The following is a 12,182-nucleotide window of genomic DNA, read 5'->3' as shown; positions in this document are numbered from 1 at the left end:
AACTGATGAGCAGCATCCTGATGAATATTGGTTTAGTCACATGATGTCTGTCACTGTTCATTACTGACATGACACATTGTATAATTGCATATCTGCCATTCTTTCTTGTAACGTCAGTTGCTTAAAACCTTTATATTTATTACAGGCACCGGGAAGACGTTTACCATGATGGGCAATGGTCATGAGCCTGGAGTAATATTCCACACTCTGAAAGATCTATATAAGACTATCGAGGAGCAGAGAGGGCCAAATAAATTCTCTGTATCATTGTCCTATGCTGAGGTAAATATGTGAGGAATATGTGCTTGGTTTATATTAGGGGTGTGCACCGGCCACTTTTCGTGTTTTGTGTTTTGGTTTTGGATCTGGATCTTTCTTCGTGTTTTGGATCTGGATTGGTTTTGCCAAAACCACCATTCCGTGTTTTGGGTTCTGGGTTTTGTGTTTTGGATCTGTATTTTTTTTAAAAAAAGCATAAAAACAGCTAAAATCTCAGAATTTGTGGGTTTTTCTGCTCCTATGCTATTATTAACCTCAATAACCTTAATTTTCACTCATTTAAAGCCTGTTCTGAACACCTCACACCTCACAATAGTGTTTTTATATCCAAAAGGTTGCACCGAGGTAGCTGGATAACTATGCTAAGAGATACGAGTGGGCGGCACAAACACGTGGTCCATCTAGGAGTGACACTGCAGTGGCAGACAGGATGGCAGTTTGAAAAACTAGGCCCCAAACAGTACATAATTCAAAGAAAAAAAAGAGGTGCAAGATGGAATTGTCCTTGGGCCCTCCCACCCACCCTTATGCTGTATAAACAGGACATGCACACTTTAACAAACCAAACATTTCAGCGCCAGGGTCTGCCACATGACTGTGGCTGAAATGATTGGTTCGTTTGGGCCCCCACAAAACAAGCTGGCAATTAATCTGTCCCTGCACAAACTGGCTCTACGGAGGCAAGATGTCGTCCTCATCCTCCTCATCCACCGATTCCTCACCCTCTTCAGTGTTGTGTACATCCTCATCCTCACAGAGTATTAATTCGTCCCCACTGGAATCCACAACCACAGGTCCCTCTGTACGTTCTGGAGGCTGGTCTCCTTGGAAGAGTTGATAATTCATTTTATGAACATCATCTCCACATTTTGTGGAAGCAACCTCCTACGCCTTTCGCTGACAAGGTTCCCGGCTGCACTAAACACTCTTTCGGAGTACACACTGGAGGGGGGGCAACTCAGGTAAAATAGAGCCAGTTTGTACAGGGACCTCCAAATTGCTTCTTTTTCCTGCCAGTACAGGTACGGACTGTCTGACATGCCTACTTGGATGCTGTCACCGATGTAATCCTTTAACAGACAGACGCACGCTTGTCGCTGCTGCTTTAAGGATGCAGGTGCGGCTACAGCCCACACATTTCACAAAGACAGAAAAAAAGAAGAATATTTTTATTGTTTGTGGAGCACACTTTGAGGGTGTCACCACCCTTTAACAGACAGACGCACGCTTGTCGCTGCTGCTTTAAGGATGCAGGTGCGGCTACAGCCCACACATTTCACAAATACAGAAAAAAAAAGAAGAATATTTTTATTGTTTGTGGAGCGCACTTTTAGGGTTACACCACCCTTTAACAGACAGACGCACGCTTGTCGCTGCTGCTTTGAGGATGCAAGTGCGGCTACAGCCCACACAATTCACAAAGACAGAAAAAAAAAGAAGAATTTTTTTATTGTTTGTGGAGCGCACTTTGAGGGTGTCACCACCCTTTAACAGACAGACGCACGCTTGTTGCTGCTGCTTTAAGGATGCAGGTGCGGCTACAGCCCACACATTTCACAAAGAGAAAAAAAAAGAAGAATTTTTTTATTGTTTGTGGAACGCACTTTGAGGGTTACACCACCCTTTAACAGACAGACGCAGGCTTGTCGCTGCTGCTTTGAGGATGCAGGTGGAATCTAGATGGGATTTGGAATCGGGGACACACTACCTCCATCGATTGTCTAAATCCCACTGCACTAATGGCGGATACTGGACGCACGTCTAACACCAACATAGCAGTCAAGGCCTCAGTTATACGTTTTGCTTCAGGATGACTGCTGTCGTACTTCATCCTCATCGCTAGGGACTGTTGGAGGGTCAATTGTTTAGTAAAAGTAGTGGTGTTCCTACTTCCTCTCTGGGATGATGAACAACTCCGACCAGCAGCAACAGCACTAGGAGGAAGTGGTTCTTGATCTTTCCCTATTTTATTTTTATCGGAGAAAGTTTGGTCCACCATTTATGTTATATTGATATATACGTGCGGCTAAGGCGCACACAAACACAGAAAATATTTTTTTATTTTTGCTGGAGAGTAGTGCACTTTGTGGGTTACACCACCCTTTAAGAAATGAGCCAGCCGGCTCTTTACTTATGGGACACAGGCGCACGCTTGGCGCTGCTCCTTTGTTGATGCACGTGCAGCCACAGTGCATACAATTCACAAACACAGAAAATATTTTTTTATTTGGTTTGGAGTGTACTTTGGGGGTTACAGCACCCTTTAACGGTCAAGCCAGCCGGCCCTTTACTTATGACACAGGCGCACGCTTGGTACTACTTTGTTGATGCACGTGCGGCTACTGCGCACACAATTCACAAACACAGAAAATATTTTTTTATTTGGTTTGGAGTGTACTTTGGGGGTTACAGCACCCTTTAACGGTCAAGCCAGCCGGCCCTTTACTTATGACACAGGCGCACGCTTGGCACTACTTTGTTGATGCAAGTGCGGCTACTGCGCACACAATTCACAAACACAGAAAATATTTTTTTATTTGGTTTGGAGTGTACTTTGGGGGTTACAGCACCCTTTAACGGTCAAGCCAGCCGGCCCTTTACTTATGACACAGGCGCACGCTTGGCACTACTTTGTTGATGCACGTGCGGCTACTGCGCACACAATTCACAAACACAGAAAATATTTTTTTTATTTGGTTTGGAGTGTACTTTGGGGGTTACAGCACCCTTTAACGGTCAAGCCAGCCGGCCCTTTACTTATGACACAGGCGCACGCTTGGCACTACTTTGTTGATGCACGTGCGGCTAGTGCGCACACAATTCACAAACACAGAAAATATTTTTTTATTTGGTTTGGAGTGTACTTTGGGGGTTACAGCACCCTTTAACAGTCAAGCCAGCCGTCCCTTTACTTATGACACAGGCGCACGCTTGGCACTACTTTGTTGATGCACGTGCGGCTACTGCGCACACAATTCACAAACAGAAAATATTTTTTTATTTGGTTTGGAGCGTACTTTGGGGGTTACAGCACCCTTTAACGGTCAAGCCAGCCGGCCCTTTACTTATGACACAGGCGCACGCTTGGCACTACTTTGTTGATGCACGTGCGGCTACTGCGCACACAATTCACAAACACAGAAAAAAAATATTTTTTTAGCACTTGAGGGGAGCACCCCTGACAGACAGAGCACCCCCTGGACAACACTACAGCACCACTTTAGGACTGGGACACTGCACAGGACTTTTGAGTGGACACAGCCCCTATGGAGAACTGACTGCACAACACAGTCCAGCCAGCCCCTATGGACTTTGAAGTAGTGGACACAGCCCCTATTAACAACAGCAGCACAGCACAACACAGCCAGCCCCTATGGACTTTGAAGTAGTGGACACAGCCCCTATGGACAACAGCAGCACAGCGCAGCACAGCACAGCACAACACTACTCTGCACTACACTACACAGCCCAGCCAGCCCTAACTTCCACCCTCCCTCTTCACTGTCCACAGCCGAGTGAGAAAATGGCGCCGACGCGGGTACCTTATATAGGATCCAAAACCCGCGAGACTCGGAAGGCGGGATGATGATGTTTTGCCTCGATTTCAGATCCGAGTCAGGCGGGAAAAGTCGAGCCTGACTCGGATCTGCCTCGGATCGGGGGGGCTCGGCGGGGTTCGGATTTCAGAAATCCGAACCTGCTCACCCCTAGTTTATATTCTATGTGTCTTTTTTGGAGTTGGATGGGTTTCTGCATAAGATATGCATTTACATACTGCACATGCACAGGCAGCGGCAAACATGCATAGGCCAAGTATATTGCTGCACATTTAGACATGAAGAATAGGTAGATTTTGGGATGTGCGTCTATTGCCGGTGCTATAATGCCGGATGCAACTAAACATGATGTAAATGACCCCTCTACGTGTGCAATCAGGGGCATAACTAGCATTCACCAGGCCCCCTAGCAAAGTTTGAGAGGGACCCCTACTCTGCTTTTTTGAGTATTCATTGGGACTGGTGCAGAACTAAAAGCTCAGATGGGCCCCTGCCATGTATGTAATGGCCCCGAAAAATCTTGATATACAGCATCGGGAGGACCACAAGTAACCCGTCCTTTCTAGAGAGTAAATGTGGATTACACACTTGTTGTACTTGTATTGCAGAGAGTGATTATTCCTTCATTACATTTTCAGGTCTACAATGAAACCATTGAGGATCTGCTAAGACCGTCCTCTGGATGTTTGACCCTCAGAGAGGATCCCTACGACAACACCAAGATAGAAGGGATTGCTGAGTTCTTCCCCAGGAGCCCTGAAGAGGTGACTATCATTAGTCTGTGCCAGTGGCGGAACTCCCGGAGACAATGGAGTCATTTGCCACCGGGCGCCAGCCCTGAAGGGGGCACCTGGCTTCATTGTCCCCGGGAGCTACATGGAGAAGGAGCGCCGCTGATCGGCGCTCCACCTCCATTGGCGTAACTACGGAGGGTGCAGGGGGTGCGGTCGCACCCCCTGCACCCTCCATTTGCCGGGCACCCACCCGGCTCCTATTCAAACCCCCGGTGGCAACCGGAGGACGGAGCTCCTTCTGTTTTCCGGGTCCCGCAGTGCATTATGGGAGTGACGTCATGACGTCACTCCCATAGTGCCGAGGAGCGGATGCCGGGAATGGACGGCAGCAGCACTGGAGCGGGGATAAAGGTACGTTTTTTGGGTTTTGTTTGTTGTGTGTGTCCGCGCGCGTGGGGGGGAGGCTCACTACTGGGGGCTCACTGCTGGAGACAACTACAGGGGGCTCACTACAGCGGGCTCACTACTGGGGGCAACTACAGGGGGCTCACTACAGGGGGCTCACTAATGGGGGCAACTACAGGGGGTTCACTACAGGGTGCTCACTGCTGGGGACAACTACAAGGGGCTCACTACTGGGGGCAACTACAAGGGGCTCACTACTGGGGACAACTACAGGGGGCTCACTACTGGGGGAAACTACAGAGGGCTCACTACTGGGGGCGACTACAGGGTGCTCACAACTGGAGGTACTGCATAGGGGGACCATTACTGGGGGGCATTACATATGCAGGCACTGCATAGGGGGACCACTGCTGGGGCCATTGTATAAAAGGAACTGCATTGGGGGGGGCGTCAGCTGGGGCTGGCACAGGTGCTGGGGGGGTGGTATATTTTAATTTGGGGGGGGCACCAACATTTATCTTGCCTCCGGGCACCTGGGATGAAGTTACGCCACTGGTCTGTGCTACCCTTATGCAGCGTCCATGCTCCACCACTAGTCATTCCTGTCTATAGTTATTATTATTATTATTATTACCACATTTTATTTATAAGGCACCCTAAGGGTTCTATTATATAAGTACAAACTAATACAAACAGGTTTGCTGTCTGCAAAGAACCTATTAATGTGTGAATTAATAATAGGGCCTATGATTATCTGATCGCTGGTGTAGTGACCCCATTGTAACTATAACACATGGGTATAACTTTATGAGTTGTTTTGTGTAACCACAAGAGTGTTGGTGCATCTATATTACTCTCTCTTTTGGAGGCCATAGCTTTACTGATGAAAGGGAATAAGCGCCGCTCTAAGGCAGCTACAGCTGCCAATAAGAACTCATCCCGCTCCCATGCTGTGTTAAAAGTCACCGTAAAGCAGACGAGCAGTGATGAAGTGTGCACCAGCAAGCTTTACATGGTAGACCTGGCAGGATCAGAGCGAGCATGCCAGGTATCACTTGTGTTTTACATATCATTATCATTTCTTTGTATTTCCCATTTGTAATCCCAAAGAGGTAGGGGTATTTTAGGAGAGGAGGGGGACCATGTACAGCCTCAGTTTGGGCCCCCTCCTCTCTACTGCACATGCGCTGGTGTCCGAGAAAATGGCGCCCGTGCCTTATTCCCAGGGACATCTTTTCTGCACATTCACGAGTCACCGGGAAAATGGTCACCGCCATTTTCCCTGTGGTTTTTGCAGTACTCTAAAGACTGCAGAAAGGTAAGCATTAACTAAATATTGGTGCAGGGTGTGGGCCCCGCACACCTTGCACCCATTATAAATACGGCCCTGCAAATAGGTGAATATCGTTAGTTTGCTGTCCTGTTGCAGTGTTCATTCTTTACTACTAGTTGTCACTGTCTACAGAGAGAATATTTGTCATTCACATCAGTCCCTGGCCCATTGCAGCTTACAGTCATAATTCTCTAGCACACATACACACACACTTCCATACAGGGGTACATTTTTTGGCCAGCTGCCAATTCACCTGCCAATATGATTTTGTTGGAAATCAGAGCACCCAGAGAGAACCCACAGAATCATAAAGAGGAACATGCAATGTATTTTCAGGAATATAGAAGGTTATTAAAACTGCACTATGCTAAATGCTTTGGTTTTAGACCAGTGAGCACAGATAGTTCACTCAGAGCACATCTGGATGTGTGCCTGCTATCTGCTCTAAGGGAACGCCTCTGCAAACTAGAGAACAATCTCCAGATGTGCACTGTGCAAGATTTTGTTCTAGTTCTGCTTTGTATGACATGGAGCTGTGATGTGCCAACACCATACATATTAGGCTAGGCAGCTACAGTAGGGACTCCTTCACTCCTCCTAACTCCTCCCCTTTTCCTTTAGATTCTTCAGCTCCTACACAGATGCAGCCACCTTGCTTGGTAAAGTTAAACCCTGATGGAAATCTAGGTGCACTCTCACACAAAGACATAACAGGGTATAATTGCGCCTTGTCCCAGCCCCTGTCCCCTGAGTGCATCATGTCATGATATTGAGCGCATTGCATCATCACGTCACACAGATGGGCCATGATCAACAGCTCCAGTAAGCTCAGCAAGCTGCATATACTGTGCAGGGTGCCCATGTGGGTTCTGCAGCAGCAATCTTGGTTGCAGGGTTCCAGGCACCCTGCCAGTCAGAATCAAAGGCCGTGGGGCAGTATTAGTGGCCCATAGCTACTTACTGCCCTGCTCGCACAAAGTGAGGTGCATGGCGAGGCCAAACCTGCTCTTGCATTGTGCAACATAAATGATATTCATTATGTGTATAATTATCAGAGAGCTAAGTGGTCCTAGGTTAGTTCTTGTTCTGTATTCTGAGGTCGCATGAAAAGTACTATAAGCTCTTTTCTTTGATTAAAGCTCTTGTGAACATTGTAGTTTGTTTTTACATCTTTTTGTAGTGAAATTAGCTCTTTTTTAGTGGTTATACCAGGCCATTCATGTTTATAACTCTATTTTCTTGTATGTGTAGTCCTCCCTAAGCATGGTCTTTCTTCCTTTAGAGCAGTGATTCCCAATCTGTTACAGGCCACCACCCCCTTATTTACATACATTTATTTCAGTGCCCCCCCACCCACTGAGACCTTATATAAAATTTTGAGCAAAGTTATTTTTTTATTAATTTCATAAACCAGTATCAAATCAATGTTGATAATGTAATAATATATATTTTTTAGCAGCTTGGGGTAAATTACATGCAGTAAGAAAAACATTTCAGCCAATATCACTAAAAAAAAAGGTGAATGGGAGTCACTGTCTTGGGACACAATTGAAGTAAATTATGTAAATAGCTTAATCATAGTTTATGTGTTTGTACCACATCCACTGTGACTGAAGCCAGATGTGTTCTCATAATCTTTTCTGTTTCTGTCAGACTAAAAACAGTGGGCAAACTTTCAAAGAAAGTGGCTATATAAACCGTTCCCTTCTGGCCCTAAGGAATTGCATCACGGCGCTACGCAAGAGACTAGGCAGCCATATCAATTATCGGGACAGCAAATTGACCTGGCTGCTAAAGGTATGTCATTACTATGAGATTTCCTACATACATATGATGTCAGGGACAGTTATAAGAGAGAAGGGCCCCTTGTGCAGTCTCCATGCAAGCCTACTCCTTCTCTTGCAGACACATGTGCTGATTAGGCTCTGGCACTGCACCCCCATTTTCCCAGTGACTACATTGGTGATTACAGCAGCATTGACAGTGTGTTACATTTAGGTTATTGGTGCAGGGTGTGCGGTGTGAGACCACTGGACATGTGCACCACATACCCTGCACCCATTATAGATATGGGATGTAGTTAAAATGCCGGTGGACGGGATACCGGCCGCAGATATACCGACGTCGGAATCCCAACCAACGGCAAAATGCCGAACGTCCGGACAGAGGTAAGTAGTGCACTGTCCCCGACGTTGGGGGGGTTAGGTTTAGGTACCAAGGGGAGGCTGGATTAGGATTAGGCTGTTAGGAGGGGGGATTAGGGATAGGCACCACTGGGGGGAGGTTAGGGTTAGGCACCCCCACCGGTATAAGTTTTGGGGTGCATGAAGGGGAGGTTAGGGTTAGGCACTAGGGGGGAGATTAGGGTTAGTTAAGCACCACTAAGGGTTAGGGATAGCATACTTACCACCCTTGCCGGATCTTTACTGTGCGGGGTTCCGGCGTTGGGATTTGAACCGGCGGCTGTTGAGCCGCCTGTATTTTATAGTCATCCCATAGATACACCCATGACTGATGAATAAGTAGCATTAGTCTCTTAGATATTTTGGGGGGATACAAGCTTTTAGCATTATGAATGGGAGTTTTCAAACAGGGCCATTAAGAGACTTATGCCCTGGTACTAAAGGGGTGTGTGGTCCCCTTTGAAAATGCTAAGGCCCTGGGTAAAAGGAAAGTGGCTATAGCATCCATGCCAGAAACTCAGTCATCAGGAATATTACTCCTAACATATTGTTGTGTTGTTTTATCTCACACAATGGCTGCAATCAATCATGATATTATATAATTAGTGCAATCATTTGTTTCTCACAATTATAGTATAAAACAATAGTAATAGATCTTTAAACTGCTCATTACAATGTGTAAGGATTCCTCAGTGATCTCTCCTATAACCAGAGCTTTATCTATCACAGGGTGCACTGAGTGGCAGGAGCAGAATGGTGATGATCACACACATCAGCCCTGCGGATGCTGCCTATGAAGACTCTCGCAGCACACTCACCTATGGGAGCAAGGCCAAGCACATCAAAACACTGGTGAGCTGCCCCCAAGGGGTAACGGCATATTTATCTATGTTACTGGATAAAACTGTGGTGGAACAAGGGATTTATTATTAAATAAAACAAACATTAGGAACATTCAAAATTAGTTTTATTAGAAGATTGGTTGGAATGTGATCTTTTTCCTTCTATTAGAAATACAGCTGCCAATTAAAAGCCGGCTCCCTCGTGCGCATGCGCACTGGCCAAACATCGAGGCGGCCGTGCGGTCGTAGACCGTACGGCTGCCTCTGAATAAGGTCCATTGTGCTTATGAGATGCACGTACATACTTTGTGCAGATATCACATAAACAATATGTAACAATGTGATTTATGGATAGAAATTTAACATAATGACAAATAGTGTGATTTATAAATATGAATAGAATATTTTAGCTAATTCTATTTAAATGTTAATCATATACCATTATATATAGTTATGGATCCCATTCATATACTAATCTTACCTATTTTTGCATCTCAGTAACATATAGCATATTACATTTTACTTAATATATTTATTTTCCGTATAGAATAACTGATGAGTATAAAATGAGAAGGACAATGGGGGTCATTCAGAGCCGCGATCGTTAGCGCCGATGGACTCGGACCGGGTCGATGGCCCCCCACAGAGCATGCACACGACGGCGCCGGCGCGCGCATGCGTGAGACCCACTACGACTGACAGCGCTGGTCGTAGCGGGTCTCGATCCAAAGGGGGCGAGCTGTCGATGCTGATTAACAGCTCGCCCCATTTGGAAGGCGGGCCGGGGGGTGGCAGCCCAAACGCAGGCGTTCCCATTGGAACGCCTACCATTTGGGGGAGGCCCCACTGACATCACTAGTGATGTCAGTGGAGAGCTTCCGGCTCAGACAGGGCCAGAAGCTCTCCGGGGCTTATGACAAGTGAGACCCTACCCTAGGGTCTCGTCGTAAGCCCCGATGGTCTCTGACCATCGTGACCATCACCCGAGCGGTCGTTAGAGCTGTGGGTGTTAACCCACAGCCTAACGACCGCAACAGAGGTGGGCAGTCAGGATGCAAGTGGCCGCCCAGTTTCTGAGCGACCGCTTGCATCCTCTGACCGCCTCTGAATGAGGCCCAATGTCCCACTGAAGTGAATCAGCCTAGGAAGGTTATATAATTGATGTTCTCATGGAGTCTTTTATACCCCTTTTACACCAAAATCCCGGGTCCGACCCTGGAATTTGAACACTGGTCAATCCCGGCTTCAGACCCCATTTACACTGCAGCTCGACCCGGGTTATTCCCGGGTTTGCCCCGTTCACACTGAACCCAGGTAATCCTTGCTTTTACCTATAGATGTAATTAAAAATTGACTTTTTTAAGGGCTGACAAAGATGAGGTCACAAAAGGCAACAAAAGAGAGGGGTGGGGACTGCTTACAGCATTGCAGCAATGAGGGCAGACGGAGCACATGTGGGTATTCCCGATGTCCTCACTGTTTTCAGCTTTCTGTTGATTTCAGCAACAGAGAATTGGATGCAGCTTTTAATGATGTGGCACTTTGTGCAGGGTTCGAGCAGGAGAGCGCAATTCTTGGCTGAGAGGGCCAGATTTCTACGCCAATATTTGTGCAGGAGGAGAGCACTGATATCAGCCAACATCACCACCATGATGAGATTGACCATGATGAGAAATCGAAGAATGTGGGCCAGAGACCGCCACCATGGAGAAGCTTTCATGCTGACTGTAGAAGCTTTCCAAGTGGAGCAGTGGCTGGAACACTTTCGGATGTCGCGTGCCACCTTTTATTATATATTGGAATTACTGGCACCAGCACTGATGATGCAGACCACCAACTACCGAAAGCCCATCACCCCAATCAGGAGATTAGCCATTGCACTCTGGTGGTATGCTACCCCCGGAGAGTACCACACACTCTCCTGTCTATTTGGTGTTGGGATTGGCACAGTCTGCAAGATCATTTACCAGGTGACGCGGGCATTAGTGAATACCCTGTACCAGCGCTTTATCTCCTTGCCAGAAGGACAGCGCCTAGATGAAACCATCCGGTGCCATAGACGGGACCCACATTCCCATCATCGCCCCCCATGAAAACTCTGTGGATTATTATAATCGAAAAGGGTGGCATTCCATTATTCTTCAAGCTGTTGTGGACCACCGATACTGGTAAGTAAATTTGTACAAATTATTCTTTCATATCTACTTTTATTTTATGTTTTTTGTTGATAGAATACTCTTTTTTTTTTTTTAGTTTTACAGATGTTTTCATAGGCTGGCCTGGACGGGCACATGACACCAGAGTACTAGCCAACTCTGACTTGTACAGCATAGCAGAGGAAAAGCGGGGTGGATGGCTTATCCCTAGAGAGGTAAGAATATATGGTCCTTTTTCTCTTTATGTCCACTATTCTTATGTGCTTTAGCAAAATATGCAGTGTGAAATGGTGCGGAATGCATGATATTCCAAAGTATTTGCCAACATATATATTGTGCTGTAAAATACATGACATTTTTGAAACCTACTTTACCACCATATGAATACACCTTATGCCACTTATGACCATATATTTTTTAAACAGAAATCGGTGACCGTAGATGGCGTGGAGGTCCCAGTCCACATCATTGGCGATGTGGCATATCCTTTGAAGCATTGGCTAATGAAGGGTTATACACAACATGTACAGTTGTCCCCGGAAAAGGTCACCTACACTCACAGCCTTAGCTCTGCCCGGATGGCAGTGGAAAATGCTTTTGGACGTTTAAAAGGACGTTGGTGCTGTCTCATGAAGAAGAATGATGTGGACCTAAAAATCATGCCCCATGTAGTAGCAGCCTGCTGCATACTGC

This window comes from Taudactylus pleione, unplaced genomic scaffold, assembly GCF_031769625.1.
Source record: "Taudactylus pleione unplaced genomic scaffold, aTauple2 ptg000398l, whole genome shotgun sequence".
In the NCBI taxonomy this organism is placed as follows: domain Eukaryota; kingdom Metazoa; phylum Chordata; class Amphibia; order Anura; family Myobatrachidae; genus Taudactylus; species Taudactylus pleione.
Note: the sequence above shows the minus strand (reverse complement) of the source record.